Raw genomic sequence first — 19,906 nt, forward strand, 5'->3', positions numbered from 1 at the left:
TGGAGTAACTGGGCAATGTTGTTATACCAGTGTAGAATTGCTACTGGATATTTACTCTTGATTCTAAGTTGACAGAGGGCATTAAAGCTCTACTTTACAGCACTTTAGCAATGATACATGGGTTTATTGTGTTCATCAACTTCATTTACTGGAAAATCAGATACCTGGTCTTAACCTCCTTGACCCTGCTTAAAGGTAAACCCCTTAATTTTTTGTTCCCCACATCAGCAATCCAGGTCTATAGGAGATGGTTTGTAAATGAGTTGTAGTCTCTACAAACAAGGCAAAGATCACCTAAAGCATATTAGTGCTAGATCTCTTAATATTTCTTTCTCCAGATTTTTAGATCTTAAGATAGAAAATAGCCTACAGTTGGCCCTTAGTATCTATGGGTTCCATATCCATGTATTTAACCAACTACAGATGAAAAATGTGGTTAGGCCTATAGTAGTTGTGTGTGTACTGAACATGTACAAACTTTTCCCTTCTTGTCATTATTCCCTATACAATGCAGAGTACAATAACAACTATTTTGCATAGCATATACATTGAGTTATAAATTATAAGTAATCTAGATATGATTTAAAGTAAGTAGGAGGATGTGCATAGGTTTTATGCATATACTACATCATTTTATATCAGAGACTTCAGCATCCATGAATTTTGGTGTCCATGGGGGTCCTGGAACCAGTCCCCACATTGAAACAGAGTAATGACTGTATATTTCTTCACATCTCTTTACAATACTGAGAACAGTGCTCAGGATATAGTAGGTTACATATACACATATTTGTTGATTACAGGTTTAACTTTCTAATTTATTGGTCTCAGAAGTAGTGAGATAAAATATTGAAACAATGATGATGCAAATTAGCCAAAAGGTGATAGCGATTTTCACACATAATTTTAACTTCTCTTTCCAAAGTATGTTGAGAGTTTTTGTCCTAAATGTATATAGTGTCAACACATACATATATACACAAATTATTCAATGAAGCTTTTAAATTTCGAGATGATATCCCCTTATCACTTAGCACATTTCTTCTCACTGTCAACTGGTGTGTGCTAAGGGAATGCAAATTAACTGTATTATTAATTTAAGTAAGACATAATTAGTAAGGTAAATCTTCTGCCAAAAACCACATAACACATTCCAGGGCCAAATATAAATGAGCTATGATTAGCCTGCTGTTCCTCTTTATTAGTTCAGATTAATGGCGTATTCCCTGTGGGCATAAAGATGCACAACCATGTGTTTTCTAAGGGTCTTAGGACCATTTGTTAACTGCAATGGGAACTTCACATCTCACTATCTTGTGAGGACTTCCTGGTATTTAATCAATGTGAGAAAGGAGGACAAGTATCAATTGATTAAAAAGCATGAATAGGGTTTGTAAGCAGAACATTTAATGAGCTAACTAAATTTCTCTACCAGTCAGTAGCAAACATGGGCTGCCTTCATGCAAGTACTTCATCGTTTCTTCTCCTGCTTGGTACCATTATCCAGACTGTGAATAGCATTGTTGTCAGAGAGCACTTTCAGAAACATTCTTGACTAGAGGAAACACAGGGAGTAGCAATCCATTAATGAAGCAGATTTACATCGATTAATTACATTCCACTTCCTCTGTTCAGGCCTGTAGCACAGCTCCAGGAGGGGAAAAATATGATGAAAGAAAGAGAAAAGCTCTCAAATTAAATTTTCAAGTCTGATTTATGAGACTCCTCTGAAAATCTAGTTTTTTCTAATTTCAATTATTTGTTTCTCTGCTTCCCTGACAAGGCTGTTCTAACACTGCCTGGATTTTGGCTTGTTGCCTGCCTCATTCCTTTCTTGGCTTGTTCTCATTACAGCACTTTTGCCTGGTAGGAGTGAAGACCCTTGAAACTGGGAATCCAGACTATATAGAGCAAAACCTATTGCTGGCAATGGGCAGTTAAGAGACAACACAGGCTATTAACTGATGCTGTTGTTTTCTGGTAGCCATTGAGGGGCACTGCATGTGTGCCATTATTCACAGTCAGGGTCACCATTCTAGTCCCTGCTGGGATTCATTTTTATCAAGAACAAGTAAGTAAGATGACTGTAGAATGTGCTGTGCAGTGAACTGGCATTTAGGATTTTTTTTGATGACCTTAGTCCTTCCTAATTGTGTTTTGTGGCTATAAGGCCAAGTGATTTAGGCCTGTATGTGTGCACAAGGGTACAATTTGGAGTGTTAACTGTAGTGCTATTGCTTCCACTTGTAGAGGATTGTAGGATTTAGAAAAATGGGCCCTTGGGTAGGATGGTAGCAGCATCCTCCATTAATAGCCATAAAAGTTAGGAATACTTCAACAACATTTCAAAAGATAAAAATGAGAAAACATATGTTACTAGAAAGACCTATCATGTATCTCATAACCTGCATAAAGAGAGAGACATTACCAGCTAATTTTATATTCAAATAATTATAAAGTTGTGGTCTGCAGAGTCAGCTCCTTTCTCTCCCCTCCTCTCCCTTTTCTTTATTCTTTCTTGCTAGGCAGGAGCAGGGTAAAAAGAAAATCCATAAAAACCAACAAGGTCGCTAAGAAGCTAGAATGATAGAGCAGAAAAGACTTCTTTCCTGAATGATAGAGCAGAAAAGACTTCATTTCTGAATGATAGAGCAGAAAAGGCCAGAATCACCTGGCCTCACACTGTGATTGGACAGAAGGGACACTGACTTTCCTGGAATCACTTGAGTCCCAATCCTAAACAAGGACTGTCATGCCAAGTCTCTGTCTACTCAAGAGCCACACTTCCCCCGCCCACCCCCACCACAACCCCAGGACAGATCTGATTCTTATTACTCTACAGTTGCTTGAAACTTCTTATAAGTTTACAGTTGTGCCTATGAGCAAAGACTTAAAATGAAGACAGTCCTAGAGAAGTACCCTCAGGAATACACTGTTGATGTCAGAGCTTTAGAACCACAAATTTGGTTGGAGGGTCAATGGAAAAAGTGAACACAGATGCAGAGTGTAAAAGCAAGTATTAAAAGTGTGTTTGTGTGTGTGGTGGGGTGGGGGGAGGGAGTTGATAAACCTGACTTTGTATGGAAGAAATCACATTTGGCCTGAGTCTCCCAGTGGATGTCACTTCTTTTAACTTGTAGGTTTACTTACACTCAGGAAAATCTAGTCTCTCAAATTGCCTGGGAAGCTAGCACCAATTCTCTGTTTATGAAAACATCAACCACAGTTTAGCAATTTTTTTTTTTTTTTTTCTGAGACAGGGTCTCGCTCTGTCATCCAGGCTGGAGTGCAGTGGCGCAATCTAGGCTCACTGCAAGCTCCACCTCCCAGGTTCACATCCTTCTCCTGCCTCAGCCTCCTCAGTAGCTGGGACTACAGGCACCTGCCACCACGCCCGGCTAATTTTTTGTATTTTTAGTAGAGACGGGGTTTCACCATGTTAGCCATGATGGTCTTGATCTCCTGACCTCGTGATCCACCCGCCTCAGCCTCCCAAAGTGTTGGGATTACAGGCATGAGCCACCGCACCCGGCCTTTAGCATTTTAATTGAAAGAAAAGACAGCTGATAAATACAACCTGGTTATACTATAATACCCTCTAAGTGCTATAATATGCTTCTTCTCTCAGTTTCCTAATGTCACTCATGATCCATGCTCTTGAAACAGCATGACATAATGTCAGGAATATTGAGTTTGGAGTAGAATATCTGTGTTGCACCACTTATGGTTTTTAAAGGTTTTTTTCCTCCTAATCTGTAAAATGGGTATGACAGCATGAGGATTAACAGTGATGCCCAAAAAGTGCATATCACAGTGCTTGACCTTACTGGGGATTCAATAAGTAAGAGCAGGTATTACATTTGTTGCTATTGTTTTGTTATTAACAGTAGCGATGAAGAGCCCTCTTGTTGCTCCCACCTTCTGTTTTTATGGTCTCCCAAACATTCCCCAGCAGGGCAGCCTCTCTTGCCCCCTTCTGGCTGATGTATTTTCTTAGCAACCCAGAATATTCATCATTCTTACCAGGCAACTGGATGAAGTTCCTCTCTGGTTTGCCTGGTTATCACAGCTTTCTCAGCTGAGCCTTCAGTGACGAATCATGGTCCTTCTTTAAAACACTAGTTTCCAAATTTTAGAATTATTTATGCCCATTAGTAAAATGATGTTGAGGCTATACTCCTAATAAATGTTTCTTTATTTATAAATAATACATATGCACTACTATGCTAATAAGTAAAACAAATAAATTTTATAAAAATTTGAATGGAAATGTTACATTCAGTTGTTTAATTATATGTTGTCATGGCTCATCTTGCACACCTTCTGGGGTGCACAGCTTGAAAAGCTTTGCTCAAGAGGTTTATCATGTTTTTGTAAATTAGACTGTCTTGCCCATAACCAAGTACCTCAGTCATCTTCCAGAAAATGCCTTCCACACCCTTGGGTCTCTTTCCGTGAGGAAATCCCATAGCCTCTCCCTGCAGTATCTGAACTCTCACTCTAGCCCTCATGCTGGCCCTCTAACCCAGTGCTTCTGAATTTTGTCTGTATGTGTGATTCACCTGGGGACCAGTCCAAAAAGTCTGTGGCCCCATCTCAAACCAATTAAATAAAAATGTTTGTGGGTCTGCCCCGAGGCTGTGAAGGGCCTCTTTTGTTTAGCCCAGTGAGCTGTTGGACTGGAGTAGGAAACATTTACCATAGGTCCTGATCAACACTCCCATTCTGGGAAGTTGGGGCCTCAGAGGCTACTGGAGAGCAGGTCTTTTTGTTTTTTTTTTCTTTTCTTTTTTTGAGACAGAGTCTCTCTCTGTCACCCAGGCTGGAGTGCAGTGGCGCGATCTCGGCTCACCGCAACCTCTGCCTCCGAGCTCAAGCAATTCTCGTGCCTCAGCCTCCCAAGTAGCTCAGATTACAGGTGCCCACCATCACACCCAGCTATTTTTTTGTATTTTTAGTAGAGATGGGGGTTCACCATGTTGGCCAGGCTGATCTCGAACTCCTGACCTCAGGTGATCCACCCGCCTGAGTCTCCCAAAGTGCTTGAATTATAGGCGTGAGCCACTGTGCCTGGCCTAGAGCAGATCTCCTTTGCCTACCTTCCTTCTGTTTTCCTCAGTCACATTAGAGAGAGAAGGGTCTTCCTCTAAATCCCATTCTGGAGAAGGCAGTTTTGTCCAGGACCAGCCAAACCTGCACAGCAATGGCCCGATCAACTTGTTGCAAATGAAAGGATGAGTTGACCTTATCTTTCTAAAGTTGAAGTTTTGCTTTGCTCTCCAGCTGTTTATAAAGCAAGCTTGGGAGTCAACCAAATAGAGTGGATGATTGGCAGGAGGAAGGGAGGAAGGCATAAAAGGTGACTGCCTTCACCTTCTTACCTTCAAATAGCCCCTTCACCTTCTTACCTTCAGAATAGCCCTTCTATTTATCTCTTTTCTCCCTTCTTCTCTCTTTCATTTTTTTTTAACTGAAGGTGAGATAACGAGAGAGAAGGTCTTTCCAATATTTTCCTTAGCATCATGAGACATCTCAAATCAGAGTGAAATAAACATTTAATTACCTGGAGTGCATGGGATAGGGTATTCTTCTTTAAGCTAGTATTTATATTTGTATGTATGCATTCATACATGTATGTTAGGAACTGCTTAACCATCAGGAAAAAGTTTTCCTTCCACTTTACCCTTTTCTTTCACTTGCTACTTTGTCCCCCATTGTGAAAAAGCTTTCTAAAAGCCTGAGTCCATATTCCCACCTGAGAGGTGAGTTGAAATGCAGGCATCTAGATTAATATCAAATTATACTGGTGCTTAGCTGCTACCATTGAGGCCAAAAAGCATATCTCCCCTCTCCCACAGCAAAGTCCCTCTCTGCCATCTCAAGAAGATCTCTGGGAGGCATATATTTGCATAGGAACAAAGTGACTCAAATATGTTTCTCTGACTTCCTCACAATGGTCTCTTGCCCACAAACCATATAAGGCCACTGCAGGCATGCTGCTGCAGGTGTATTCTGAGATGATCATGCTTCTGGTTACCCTGGTCTCTGCAATATTTCTGGTCATAGTAGTTTTTCTGGGGTGGTACCCTTGATGCCCCATTTGCAGAAGCTGCTACACAGTGGATACTGTGTACTGGATCCTGGATACTGGATCAAAGAGTATTTACTGCAGGCTGATACTAAAATTGTTTGCTCATTAGTTTGTTGAAATAATTGAGTATATCTTTTGCTCCTAAAAAGTAGAACACATGTTATCAGATGTTAACTTAGGGTTAGAAAGTTCAAATGGCTTGTCAAAGGTAACATATGCAGTCATAATGGCACTAAATGGAGGGCCAACCATGGTAAAATAATAATATTAAACACAGCATATAGAGAGATCAACAGACAGACAAATAAACACTTAATATAAATCAGATACTCTGTATGTGTCTATTGATACACCAGACATTGTACTAGAGACACTATTAAAAACACTATTAAGACATAGATTTTATAATCAAGAGTCTTAGAATCTGATCAAGAAGGCAGACCCACAAGAAAATGATAAAAATGCAATGAAATAAACATTGAAAACAGAGGAAAAACAAAGTTCTTAAGATCACAGGACACTTAAATTGGCTTGAGGAATCAAAGTGCAAAGATCTTTGCACAGCATATTTGGAGAACATTGAGTGATTTGATACACTGAAGTCAAAGTATAAGTGCAGAACGGATAGCACAGATCATGGAAGGTGGTAGTACATAAAAAGCAATGTAAATTAATGACATTCCACCACACACAGACTTTCTATGTTACTTTAGTGGTAAATGTGTTGCCCAAAAAGGGAAAATAAAGTTATTTGAAATGATTTTAGCAAACAATTGTCAGCGACTTAACAATCAATTGTCAAATCAATTGTTAAAATGGTGTTAATCAATTGTTATGTGATTTTCATTTAACAAGTATTCATTGATCACCTGCTATGACAAGCACTGTTTTGGGCCTTTGGGGTACATCGGTGAACAAAATGAATGAAAATCACTGTCCTCACAAAGCTTACATTCTCTTTATTATAAGTTTATTTTATTATATTATTAATGATATTATTTTACATTATATTATCTTTAATTATATTATAATAATTATAGTTTTATTATAAATTTATTTACTATAAATTACTATATATACAAACATGTATTGCTACACAGTTTCATATATAATGGGGAGCATACTGTATTTTTTGGACAATTTAAGAAATATTCAGTGTTAATTTTGAGTAAAATAGGTCTTTTGCCTCCTTTTCCTTAAAATTTAATTCTAAGATTTGACTCCACTGTAGTCAATTAACAATGGAGAACTATTAAGAAATTACATGCAAATGAAATAATATTTGCATTTTGGGAAGAGGACGCAAGCAGTGGAGTTGTTTGATAGGTGATGCCTGAGACTAACACCAGGGAAACTCATTAGGCTGCCACTGTGTAAAAAATACTTCAATAAAATAGGACAATAAGGCAATTGCAACATTTAGGATTACTGAGACAGAGAAAAAGAGTTTAGAATCATTCTAGGATTCTGTGTTAGATAATGCTATTATGAGTAACCGAAAACAAAAAAGGTTAATACAGGTGAAAGTACTTTTATATCCCTTCATTTCACATTCACAGAAACTATAAAAGTTTGGTGCCAATGTAGCTGTACAACTTGTTGGCTTTTGTTTTTCTTCATAACTTTAAAAGACCTTTTGGTTCTGTCTGTAATATATAATCATGCCTTAAAGCTGATTACAATTTTCACTGTTAAAAGGATTCACACTTTGGCTACCTTTTCATTTATTACTCACAATCGCACACTGGGTTCATAAGGGCAGAGGTAGAAGCCATGGCTGAGTAGCCAGAGAATCTAGAGCTGCTGTCAGCAAATTGAATCGTCAGCATTCTGAAGGAAATCACCTGCTGGCTTATTAAAGTTAATTGCTTGCAGGTATCAAGTTCTTTAGTCAGAGCTATCAAAGTCACTGTGAGAGAGGTGATTAAGACTGTGCTGGGAGCTTGGCAAAGCTGGATGAGTACCATCTCATGGGGTGTCTTAGCTTCAGGGAGACCGCTTCCTACGTCCACATTGTTTCTTTCTCCTTGCTCTTCCACCATCCCCTACTCCTGTCCCCACCACATGGCAACTTATCCAGGTAATGTGTTAATTTTGATTCTCTAGCCTTTGACAGACATGTATTGAACGTTTATTTTCAGCCTCAAAAAGCGCTGTTATAACACAGCCTCTGCACACAAGGAACTTCCAGTCTAGAATAGGAGACAGACTTTGAAACCTATGATTATAATACTATGCCATAAATTCTAGAAACCATGGTTTGTTCAACATGCTATCAGAAGGTATAAAGATAAGGTATATAGTACTTATATATGTTTACATTTTCTTTATCTGCCTTTGGGGACTGGGATAAAAGAGATGGAAATATTTACCTGTATCAGTCGGGGTCCTCCAAAAGGAATTGGCTTACATGGCGGGGGCTGGCAGGTCTGAAATCTATAGCGTAGGTTTTATATAAACTCAGGCAAGAGTTGATGTTGCAATATTATATCTGAAATTTGTAGGGCAGGTTGGCAGGCTGGAAACTCAAGCAGGATTTCTATGTTAGTCTTAAGGCAGAATCCCTTCTTATGGGGGATACCTCAGTTTTCTGTTTTTTTGTTTCTGTTTTTATCTTTTGCTCTTATGGCTTCCAACTTACTGGGTGAAGCCCACCTACATTATCAAGGGTAAACTCTTTAATTAAAGTCAATTGATTAAGAAATGCTCACCACGTCTGTAAAATACCTTCACAGAAACATTTAGATAAATATTTGACCAGACAGCTAGGCACCAAAGCCTGACCAAGTTTTTTTGCTTTGATAGACCAAAGTCGGGTGACGCACTGCAAATGTATAGAAGTTCCAACTCCAAGATATATTGAAATTATTCCCTAGGATAGCACCTCAAAACTCAATCTTACTCCTAGGCTAAAGCCATCAAACACCTAGGTAGTGCCATGCTTAGATCCAGGAAAGAAAGGTCTTTGTCCTGGGCCCCGTGCATTAGAGGGCCCCACATATGACAAAAACACAAACATAAATGCCTCTGTTGCCTCACTTCTGGCCTACAGCACTGGCTCAGTGCAATCTGTAACTCTAAACATTCACTCTCATGGTTAATATTACTCAGGCTACCGGAAAATTCTTCTCCACAATTTTTCTTACATCCTAGTAGCAAAAAGATAACAAAGCTCAAATGCCATGAACATTTGCAGTTTGAACTGCTGTCAACATGAGAGATGAACATCTTATTTTGCAGCAGGTGGGTGGGGTGGGCTAGGATTTGAGCACTATAGAGAAAATATACATAAATTATTTTCAAATTCTTCCTTGTGGAATGAACGCACCAACTCATTGCAGAATCGAGGATTGTTTTCCTGGGTAGAGCTGAACATCCATTTTCTTGTATCTGTTCATGTTTCATTGGTAGATTTGAAAGTCCAGACAAATTAGCATAACATTTGTACATGATAAGTATATTTTGGATTATTAAATAAATCATAGTACTCCTACATTTGTCTATATGTAGGGTTAGAGAAAATAAGTATGAAGTGTGCTACCAATTCTTCATATTGGCAAGCAAATGGATAGTGGATGCTCAATGTTAAATGGGACAAAATTAAATGAGAAAATGTCAGCTTTAATGAAATATTCTGAAATTAAAATGTGATATTCCTCATATGCATTTCAGTTTTTGACTTAATAGATAATTTGAATATTTAAGAATTATGAAAACAAAAATAATTTTATTTTTGTTTTTACATTTAATTTTTAATGAAGTATATTTGAATTTTCTAACTTCAATACAATTTCATTTTATTTTAAATCCTTTGGCTCATCGCTGTCAAGAAATTAAAAATCTTGACCATAGCAATATAATTTTGATGAAATAAAGAGGAGAAATATAAATTTTATGGAATACATGTGTGTTTATGAATTAAGCTGGTTTCATTTTATTACTTACCTAAACATTGCTATCTCATCAAGAGAATGCCCAGGGATGCTATCAAATATTGCACTGAATATCTTTGATATTTTGCCAGCTTTTAGTTATCTAAAAACTATTGCCTTACATAATACTTTTCATTTGTCATTAAAAATTATATATTTAAGGCAGCACAATGATAGAACATATTTTATTAAAGTTTCTTAGTTTTTAAATAACTTTTAAATATTTAAATGTGGTATGTAGGCCTCCCTTTCTACTGTTGCTTTGGGTCCTGCATATCTAGGAGTGGGCTCACCAATAAACAATTGAGACAACATCTAGGAGGGGGCATTAACATCCTTAAGGAGCCATAACTATTCCAAGAGATGGATGACAATCTTTAACTTGTGAACTAGGGGTGGGAGGATGTGAGGTGGAATAAGCAGTGCCCTTTCTATTTTTTCCTATGCCTCCTTGCCCAGTAAACAGACTTTCTTTCTTTTTAAAGAGCTGGAGGTATAAAAATTTAATTTGGGAAAATTATGTAGGTGGACCTGGAAGAAGTGGAATAGGCTGTATGTAAGTTATTGAAATTAGCCCTCAGAAATCATTCTGAAAAAGGGGACATTTGAGCTTGATCTGGAAAGATGAATAGAACCCCTCCAGGTGGATGAATTGTGTGTGGGAAGAGGTGCACTAGGAAAAGGCAAAAAGGCAGAAAAAGCAGGTTGCTTCGCAACATTTCAAAACATTCATATGACTAAAACACTGGGTGGGAAGGAGGAAATGGAAAGAGAAGGGCTGAAATATGAGAACAGAAAGGGTATTACACGTCTTCCCAAGAACTTGGCTTTTATCCTTCAGAAGAGACTCATCAAAGAAGTTTTAAGCAAGCAAATGACATGATTGGTTTTGCCTTTTAAAAATATGACTTTAGAACCTTGGTTTTCAAATTTTAAAATGCATGATAATCATTTGGAGGGCGTGTTGAAACACAGATGGCTGGGCCCCACCTCCAGAGCTTCTGACTCAGTAGTTCTGGGGTGGAACCCAAGAGTTTGCATTTCTAACAACTCCTGAGTGATGTGATGCTGCTGATACGGGAACCATACTTTCAGAAGCACTGCTCAAAAAAGCAGAGGTAGATGGTGAATGGTTTAGAAAGATGAATCTACAGAAAGTAGACAAGATAGGGGATTACTGCAACAAAGCAGGGAAAAATAAAGGGAGTTTTATGGAAGCAGTGATGAAGGGTCTAAATAAGAGTTTTGAGAAACAGTACCTAACTGAATTTGCAAGGTCTGGATAAGGAAGACACAAGTGTTGAGGATAACTGTGTATCTGGCTTGCTTGTTTTTGAATGTATGAAAGAGCCCAGGTCTATAATCTAGAGAAAGAGAGAAAGAGAATGGATTTCCGTTTTAATTGTAGTCATTGGCGTAAAGGTGCAATTTAATTGAATATCATGCAACAACTGGATTACTGAACTTTGGGTGTGCTGAACCAAAGAAGAGGGAAAGTTATTTACTTACAGAATATACTAGCTCCGTTAGGAAAAGTTTGAGGTAAATATAGTTAATACGCTAATGTTATTTATCAATAACAGTCAATACACCATCACGATTCGATCATTTTGGGTGTGGTCTCCTCTTTGGAGAGTGCCTCAAGCCTTTAACTTAATTACTCTCTTACAAGGTAGATCTGTCAGAATGGGTATTTTTACTTCATTATATTCTATCATGTGATTTTCTCTGTAGTATGTCCTTATACTTTAAAATATTATTTTAGGCTTAGTAAAATTAATATTACTCTCTTTAACAGGGGGCAGGATGCATGTTCACCCTTAATGTTTGAATGAACCAGGGCAAGAGTATAAAGGAAGGTGTCTCCTTCCATATGTTGAAATATGTAAATATGTGAAAGTTATAAGCCAAGCCAACAAGCTCTTAAAGAAAATATGTTCTGTTCTTCTGCCTTCACAAATAGACCTAAATAACTAAATTTTCAAAATATATGGAAGGCTATGCCTTTTATATAATTTAAACTTGGCAAAACATCAAAGATGGCTGGATTTGCTTATTCTGCATCTCTGGGATTTTGGTTGATGAGCCTGTGGTGATTATACCCGTCATAAAATGCACATAGACATGGTTCCTACATGTTATATATTAATTCCATTATATTTCTTACATCATTTTAGTGAAATTACCAAGTAGGTTACTATAGTAAATTTTGACATAATTCATATTCTATTGACAGTAATGATTTAAAGGATTAAAATATAAAACATAATTGTATTCCAGTGCTCAAAATTTAAACATAGTTGTATCAAAAATGTTTCCTCAAGAAAATACAAAATTACAAAATTAGAAATGTTTACTTATTTTCTAAAAGGCTTAGCCAATATAACTTTTAAAAAGATGGTACAAATTGGCTGGGCGCGGTGGCTCACGCCTCTATCCCAGCACTTTGGGAGGCCCAGGTGGGCAGATCACGAAGTCAGGAGATCGAGACCATCCTGGCTAACACGGTGAAACCCCATATCTACTAAAAAATACAAAAAAAAAATTAGCCGGGTCTGGTGGCGGGCGCCTGTAGTCCCAGCTACTCAGGAGGCTGAGGCAGGAGAATGGTGTGAATCCGGGAGGTGGAACTTGCAGTGAGCCGAGATCACGCCACTGCGCTCCAGCCTGGGTAACAGAGCGAGACTCTGTCTCAAAAAAAAAAAAAAAAAAGTACAAATTATGATTAATGCATACCCACACTCAAAACCGATTTAAACTGACAAATTTAAAAATTGTCTAAATCATTAATAATTTTATAGTGTTTAGAACTCATTGCTTATATAAATATTTGATGTCACACTTCAATAATGATGTTTAGACCTATATATAAACATGTTTAAGAGTGATATAAATTGTTTAATATTGCAAAATATTCCTCAATCACCATGTGGAACTATTGTGACTATTGTAGGAACTGCTAAAATAAAGGATTAGAACAAGAAAAGAAAATAAATACTCTGTCTACCTGGATCGTAATACCAAATGCAAGAAAATATTGCATTCATCTGAGAACATGATTTAACGAGTTCATTAATTTATCTTTTTCTCTTCTCTCAGTACTTCCGTTGCACATAGTCTCTTCACAGTGGGAAACAATGTCCTTCTTGAATCCAGACAGTAACACAACACACAAACCTTCACCTTATTTGGGCACATTCCCTTTTTTATTTTAAGACTTTAAAGAAATGGGCAACAAATGTGGGGAAATATTTCCCCAGGACCTTAATGTTGTTAATCAGGGAAGCTTATATTTAACACACAAGAATGCTATTTCATATGGCAATGACAGGACATAATGGAAGGTTTTCAGTGTCAAGTATCAATACTATTACTGTAGATACTTTAAAAGAGAAAAATACTAAATTATAACTTTCTTTTTGTCAGCACACTCCATTCAACTCCTTTCCCCTCTACAAGGTTTAATCTCTTAGAAATAACTTGTTTGATGGATAAAGTGCTCTCAGCAGTTGTTCAAGTTAGAGAAATCAAATACATTCCTTACATTAAAGTACAGAAAGTCCCTAAGGAGGCTGGAGCTGAGAGTAGCGGGGAGGTTAGAGACATTGGCCTGAAAGAGGAGTGTGTAACAAGGAGGAGACATTAACCGGCTATCTAGGGGGGACTGTGTGAAGAAAGAAGGGTGTCCTAGTCTGTTAAGGCTGCTTTTAACAAAATACCATAGACTGGCTGGTTTATAAACAGCAGAAATAGATATCTCACAGTTCTGGAGGCTGGCAAGTCCAAGATCAAGGCATCAGCAGATTCTGTATCTTGGAAAGGCCCATTCTTCATAGACAGCCTTTTTCCTGTAACCTTACATGGTAGAAGGGGATGAGGAGTCTTTCCGCAGCCTCTTTTATAAGAGCATCAATCCCATTCCCGAGGGCTTCATCCTCATGACTTAATCATCCCCAAAGGCCCCACCTTCTAATACCATCATCTCAAGGATTAGGATTTCAGCATATGAATTTTGGGGGACACAAACATTCAGACTGTAGCAGAGGAGAAGGGGGAAAGGATGAATGTAGGTGGATGGAGATTGGGAAGGAAGGAAGAAGAGAAGAAAGATAAATGGAGAAGGGTGTGAGAAACATGGCGATTAGGAATTTGTAATGTATGTTTAAAAAATAGCAAGGAGTATGGTGTCACAGGAAGGAAGTGAGCACAGGAGAGAGTAATAGCCGCTGAGGACAGAGAGTTATTAGGGGACCAGATGAAATGGGGCTTTGCAAACATAATGAGTACCCTGAATGATATGGGATATTACTGGAGGGTTTTATTGGGAGGAGTGACTTGAGTTTTAAATGATGATTCAGATATGATTCGAGAATAGAATATAGGTGGACAAGGCTTGTATGAGGAAGATTCTGGGTTACTCTGAGTTTAGTCCAGACATAACAGCGAGAATGAGACTCTGTGGTGGACCTGGAAGATGCCAGAACAGTTTTTATTGCTGTACTGTGACAGTGTTGCCAGGATATAATCTATTAGTAGGGAACCAGCAACCCAACACTGTGAATTGAGCTTCCAACTCTAGGTGACATTTTCATTAATTTCTTTAATTAAGATCTTTATTGCTCACAGTGTGGACAAAAACCAAACAACAAAAAAAGGCCTGCCAGGAACCACACTCTAAAACACTTAAAATACCAATCTGCTAAATACTGTCATATAAAAGAGATCCCTGGTTAGAGTTACTTTGGGAACCAAAACTGAAAAGGAATGAAGCCACGGTGATTAGGAGAGATGGGAAGTGAGGCAATTGCAGGAACCAAGGTGAGGGCCCTGCTATTGAATATTGCCAGAGGAAGAAATGATTTGAAAAGATTTTGGAACTCATTTCTGTCTGTTGAGAAGGAGAATAAGATATGGGCAGGCACAGGCATTAGAGAGACCCAGATCATAGCAGCCTGCTAGCTTTGTGGTTCTCGAGCCTCCTGTGTGGAACTAAAGCTCTGTTACCTTGAGGGTTTCAGAGAGAGGTTAGAGAAGTCCCTAGAGCATAAGGAGGACCCCTTACTTAAGGTCTTAGTATACTAGTAACACAGAAGCACCCAGCTTTCCCAGAACTACAGAGACACTACCTTGAGAGTGGTTCCCAGATGTTAAGTAAAGACATAGGAAATAAGTATAGGCATATGAATAATTCTATGCTCACCACAGTTGTTACTGTCATGTAGACACATTATAAAGGTATGAGCTTATTTGTGGTGTAGTCTAGCATAGGTAGCTGAATGTGAGACGTCTTTTCTATTTGTATCAGAGGAAATGTAAAACAAAATCATTCAGCATGAAAAAGTGTTGCTCAATTTTCAGCAAGGTTTTCTTATGCTACTATAGAGCTCCAAAGGAAAGAAACACACTCTGGTGTGCCATAGCGTTATTAAGCCAATGAAAGTTGATGGTATATTCAAATGTCTCTTGCCGTGTGTGTGTGTGTGTGTGTGTGTGTGTGTGTGTGTGTGAGAGAGAGAGAGAGAGAGAGAGAGAGAGAGATTAAGAGAGAGACTGATTTGACATTTATTAATAACTTCTCCATATTTTATATTCAGAAAAAACTGCTAATCAGTTTCAGCTAAAGTTAAACCATTCCTAAAATGGTGACTAACTACCTTCTTGAATAATATCGAAATATCAGAACCAGCTGATTTGGGATAACAGCTCTTTGGGACAATAAATTCTTACTCAATATGCAAGCTACATGTTTGCCTATCATTTAATTCCTCCCTCTTTACTCATCAAGAATTTTAAAATCCTGTATTCGAAACTGCCTAGGGGAAATAACTGATATAATTTTGAAGTACATATTTTTGGATATTCCCTGTCTTTATTGTGAATCTCAGCTTGTATCACATGTTTATTATTTAGCATTTGAGCATCTGCAGAGAACTTAGCACCATCCTTCCCTTTCTAAGATTTGCGGCACATATGTGGCTAATAAATACGAAGCTGGATGATATAAACAACTCCATTGGCTCTGTTTCAGCTCTACCACTGTTGGACCTTGACAAGAGAGCATTAGGAAAATTTGTTTTTGGTGTAAAGGAGGTTCTTGCTAGCTTTTGCCTAGCAAAAATGGGAGCAGTCAGAAAAGATGGCTGGGGCCTAGGCTTGGGGAAGGCAAAAAGAAAGAGTAAAAACTTCAGCCAAATATTCTAAATAGTAAAAACACAAGAAAGGTAAGAACTTTTGAAAGTAAGGTTTGGGTATAGTGGCTCACTTCTGTAATCCCAGCACTTTGAGAGGCCGAGACGAGCAGATCACCGAGGTCAGGAGTTCGAGACCATCCTGGAGAGACCAGGAGTTCGAGACCAGACATGGTGAAACCCTGTCTCTACTAAAATTTACAAAAAATTAGCCAAGTGTGGTGGCACATGCCTATAATCCCAGCTACTCAGGAGGCTGAGACAGGAGAATCACTTGAACCCGGGAGGTGAAGTTTGCAGTGAGCCAAGATCACGCCATTGCACTCCAGCCTGGATGACAGAGTGAGACTCTGTCTCAAGAAAACAAAAAAAGAAAAAAGAAAAGCCCACCAAGTTATCCTAACTTATGTTGTTGAGTGGGTAAAGAAGCAACACAGAGAAGCACAAGGAAGACAAAAGCAGACTGAATAATGGGACATATGAATGAGGGACACCTAGGAAGATACATTATCAGAGAGTTCAAGTACTTAAATTCATATATTTCATGATATATAGCTTTTTTTAATGTTTCAATTAAAATTTCTGAAGTTTCTGAAGCTAAAGGTCATGATGAGTTTATGTTCTTTATCTTGCTGAAGTTTCTTACTTTTTTTTTTTGTTTTGTTTTTTTGTTTTTTGTTTTTTGTTCACGGTGAAAGGCTGAAAAAGTTTCTTGAAGAGACTAATTGTGTATTCCAGGTCCTGTATTGCTTGACTATTGCAGAATACATATTCTAACAAATCAGTTTGAGATTTGTGTCAATTGGTAGAAAACAGGATTATGTTCACTCACCAAAAATGTATTTGAGAGTAGGTTTCCACACTGCCTACCTCAGGTGGCTAACTCTGAATCTTTTGATCTATAACTAGAAGAAAAAACTGCATAAACTGCTAACACATTTTTAAAGATTCTATAGCAAGGCATGGATGAAATTAGTAGTATATTTAAAAGATGTTTTATAGATAGAAAGTGCTAAATGAATAAAGAGGTGGTATTATTTGCAACATACCTGATGCAAACAGAATTACAAAACTGTAATTGTAACAAGCGCATGACAAAGTTTTAAGATTTGTTTCAATGTTGAATTATAAATATCTCAGAGTTTAATTCTTTCCTCAAACTATATTTAAAATTACCACTTTTAATATATCTTAAAATATATTTGAATATATGTCTAGAATATATATTAAATTATCACAGAGATAACTTTAGGAAAAAATTATTAAAGAGATTTATATATAATTATGAATGCTTTAGGAGCCACATATAAATTTTTCTGAATTCAGCTTAGCTTATCATTGTGAAGAAATCTTTATTTCTTCATTATCACAAAGATAATGAAATTATCTTCATTATCACAAAGATAATGAAATTATCTTCATTAAAGATAATTTCTTGTACTCTAAACAATCTAGGCCATTCCATCATTCTGGCAGTGGAGCATATCATTAATGATAGATAAAAGTTGAGAAACCAAATGTTCTATCAGTTAGAAAAATATTTTCTCAAAAGGGAAAAGCCCAACTTTTGGGTTATCTAGTGTCTTGACTCTTTTAAATTTCATTCATGATTATAAATAGTTTTAAATATTTTAAATAAGCATCAACCATGTGATTGCCCTTATAGAAGAGTAAGGAAACCTTGAAGAAATGATTCTGCTGTGACCTTGAGATGCCTGCAGAAAATGAAGTGGAATGTGTGAAGACACCATCTTCCACACTGGATTTGCCAGTGACTGCTGTTGCCCTAAACACATCTTTTCATGTTTCTGGATCTCAATTCTCACATCTGTTTATGAGAGTGTTTGCCAGATGGCTTCTAAGAACCCTCTCAGTTTCAACATTCTATGTCACTACAATTGGCCTTGATCTCAAAGGATGGACACATTGACACATCCAATTTATTTTTATGAGTATTTTATTAGGGGCAAAAGCGACGTATAGTGTTATTAGCTTCTTTCTTAATTTCTAATAGTTAGCATTTCAAATATCATAATTGTATATTTCTTACTACAACAGTGAAATTTACACATTAGGGTTCTGATTTGGTTAAAGAATGTTTGGGAGGCTCATAATCAGCCATGTTTGTTGGTATTGTACATATTCACACCTCTTAATATGTATTTCATGTTTTACAAGCCCAAGGGGTCTTAAAGAGTGGGCATTGAAATGACCGTGTGTCACCTACATATAAGAACATATATACTAGTTGATCTCATTTCAATTCTTGTTTGTAATAAACAACACCAACTTTTAATATAATTCATACTTTTGTAATCAATATAAGTGAGTGGAGAAGTAATGAGGAATAAGTATTTTTGTTTAATGGTAGTCATAAACCCAGGTATTCAAAAAATGGAGGTTTTTCTCGAAATAATTTCTGTTTTGAGACAGAATGGCAAAAACTAAACCTTAGCCATTTGGCAGCTCTCTAATTTATGGGGCTTTCCATATTGCCAAGGGATGCCGACCTTTATGCTTCCATTTCATCTGACATTTGCTGAGACTCATTATCCTTTCTAGCCATTCGCCCATGCAAGTTGCTACTGAATCAATACTTGTTCCTATCTACAAGTCCTATCTCAGCTATGTCAAGGCCCCTTTTGGAAGATGGGATTCATTTTCCTGTGCCACATCCAAGCACAGGAAATTCCGTGGACTGTTTTAGGTCCATCTAAGGAGACACAGAGCCCTGAAACAGACACAGAGCAAGCCATTCTACCCTGAAATCTTATTTCCCTATATTTTAGGTTTTCTCAAGTTTATATAAGGTTGTGTATAAGGTTCTGCTGCTGTGTTTATGAATTTGGTCTAGAGGAATTCAGGCCTTGGAGAGTGCAAATGCCGGATCCTTCCTGGTCTTTACGGGGCCTAGACATTTTCACACTAAAAGCTTCTAGTGTATATCACTTGGTGAGGTGATAAGTATAGAATAAAAGCTCACTGGAGTTGATGAAAAGAGAAAATACAAGATAGAAAAATGGGAAAAAAACGGTTGATATTTCAAAATTATTATCCCACCACACAATGATTAACTCTCTATAAATGGCATCTATTTCCATGGTAGTGGTGAATTCCCTGGATAAGGAAGCAGAGGCTGAGATTAGTCAGTGAAACCTTACAACCTTACGAGGGATTTCAGCATTGCCTAGGTGGTGAGACATGATCAACTTTGAGGTCTCTTTTGGCTCTAAATTCAGTGATACTCAGTAAAAATATTATTTGAGAGAGCTATATCTTTCCTGAAATTTCATGACAGCTCTCTGGCCTCTTGTTATGGGCTGAATTGTATCTCTTCCTTCCTCCTCCTCATTCATATGTTGAAGCCCTAACTCCTAGCACCTTCCTTGGAATGAGAGTGCATTTGGAGATAGGGTCCTACAAGGGGTAATTGAGACAAAATGAGACTTCTAGGATGGGACTTTACCTAACATGACTAGTGTCCTTGTAAGAAGAGAATATTTGGGCACACAGAGATTCCAGGAATGTGTGTTAGTTCAGAGGAAAGGCCATGCGAAGACAGAGCAAGAAGGACGCCACCCACAAGCAAAGGCAAGAGGTCTCAGAAGAAACTAGACCTGCCAACAGCTTGATTTTGGGCTTTTAGCTGCTAGAACTATGAGAAAATAAATTTATGTTGTTTAAGCTACATCCAG

At 37.6% G+C, this 19,906-nt stretch overlaps 1 protein-coding gene and 1 long non-coding RNA gene across 4 annotated transcripts in view; one reads left to right on the forward strand and one right to left on the reverse strand.

Annotated features, from left to right (window-relative positions):
- The window catches only part of CTNNA3 (catenin alpha 3), a 1,788,954-nt gene that overhangs the window by 963,715 nt on the left and 805,333 nt on the right, over positions 1-19,906 (forward strand). The gene's annotated exons all lie outside the window — the stretch shown is intronic.
- On the reverse strand, positions 1,451-5,195 carry LOC129525102 (uncharacterized). Its single transcript, XR_008669174.2, has 3 exons — positions 5,100-5,195; positions 4,024-4,118; positions 1,451-1,555 (listed from the first exon to the last, which is right to left on the reverse strand). It is a non-coding gene; the product is annotated as an uncharacterized lncRNA (long non-coding RNA).

The sequence above is a fragment of the Gorilla gorilla genome, chromosome 8, assembly GCF_029281585.2.
Source record: "Gorilla gorilla gorilla isolate KB3781 chromosome 8, NHGRI_mGorGor1-v2.1_pri, whole genome shotgun sequence".
Classification (NCBI taxonomy): domain Eukaryota; kingdom Metazoa; phylum Chordata; class Mammalia; order Primates; family Hominidae; genus Gorilla; species Gorilla gorilla.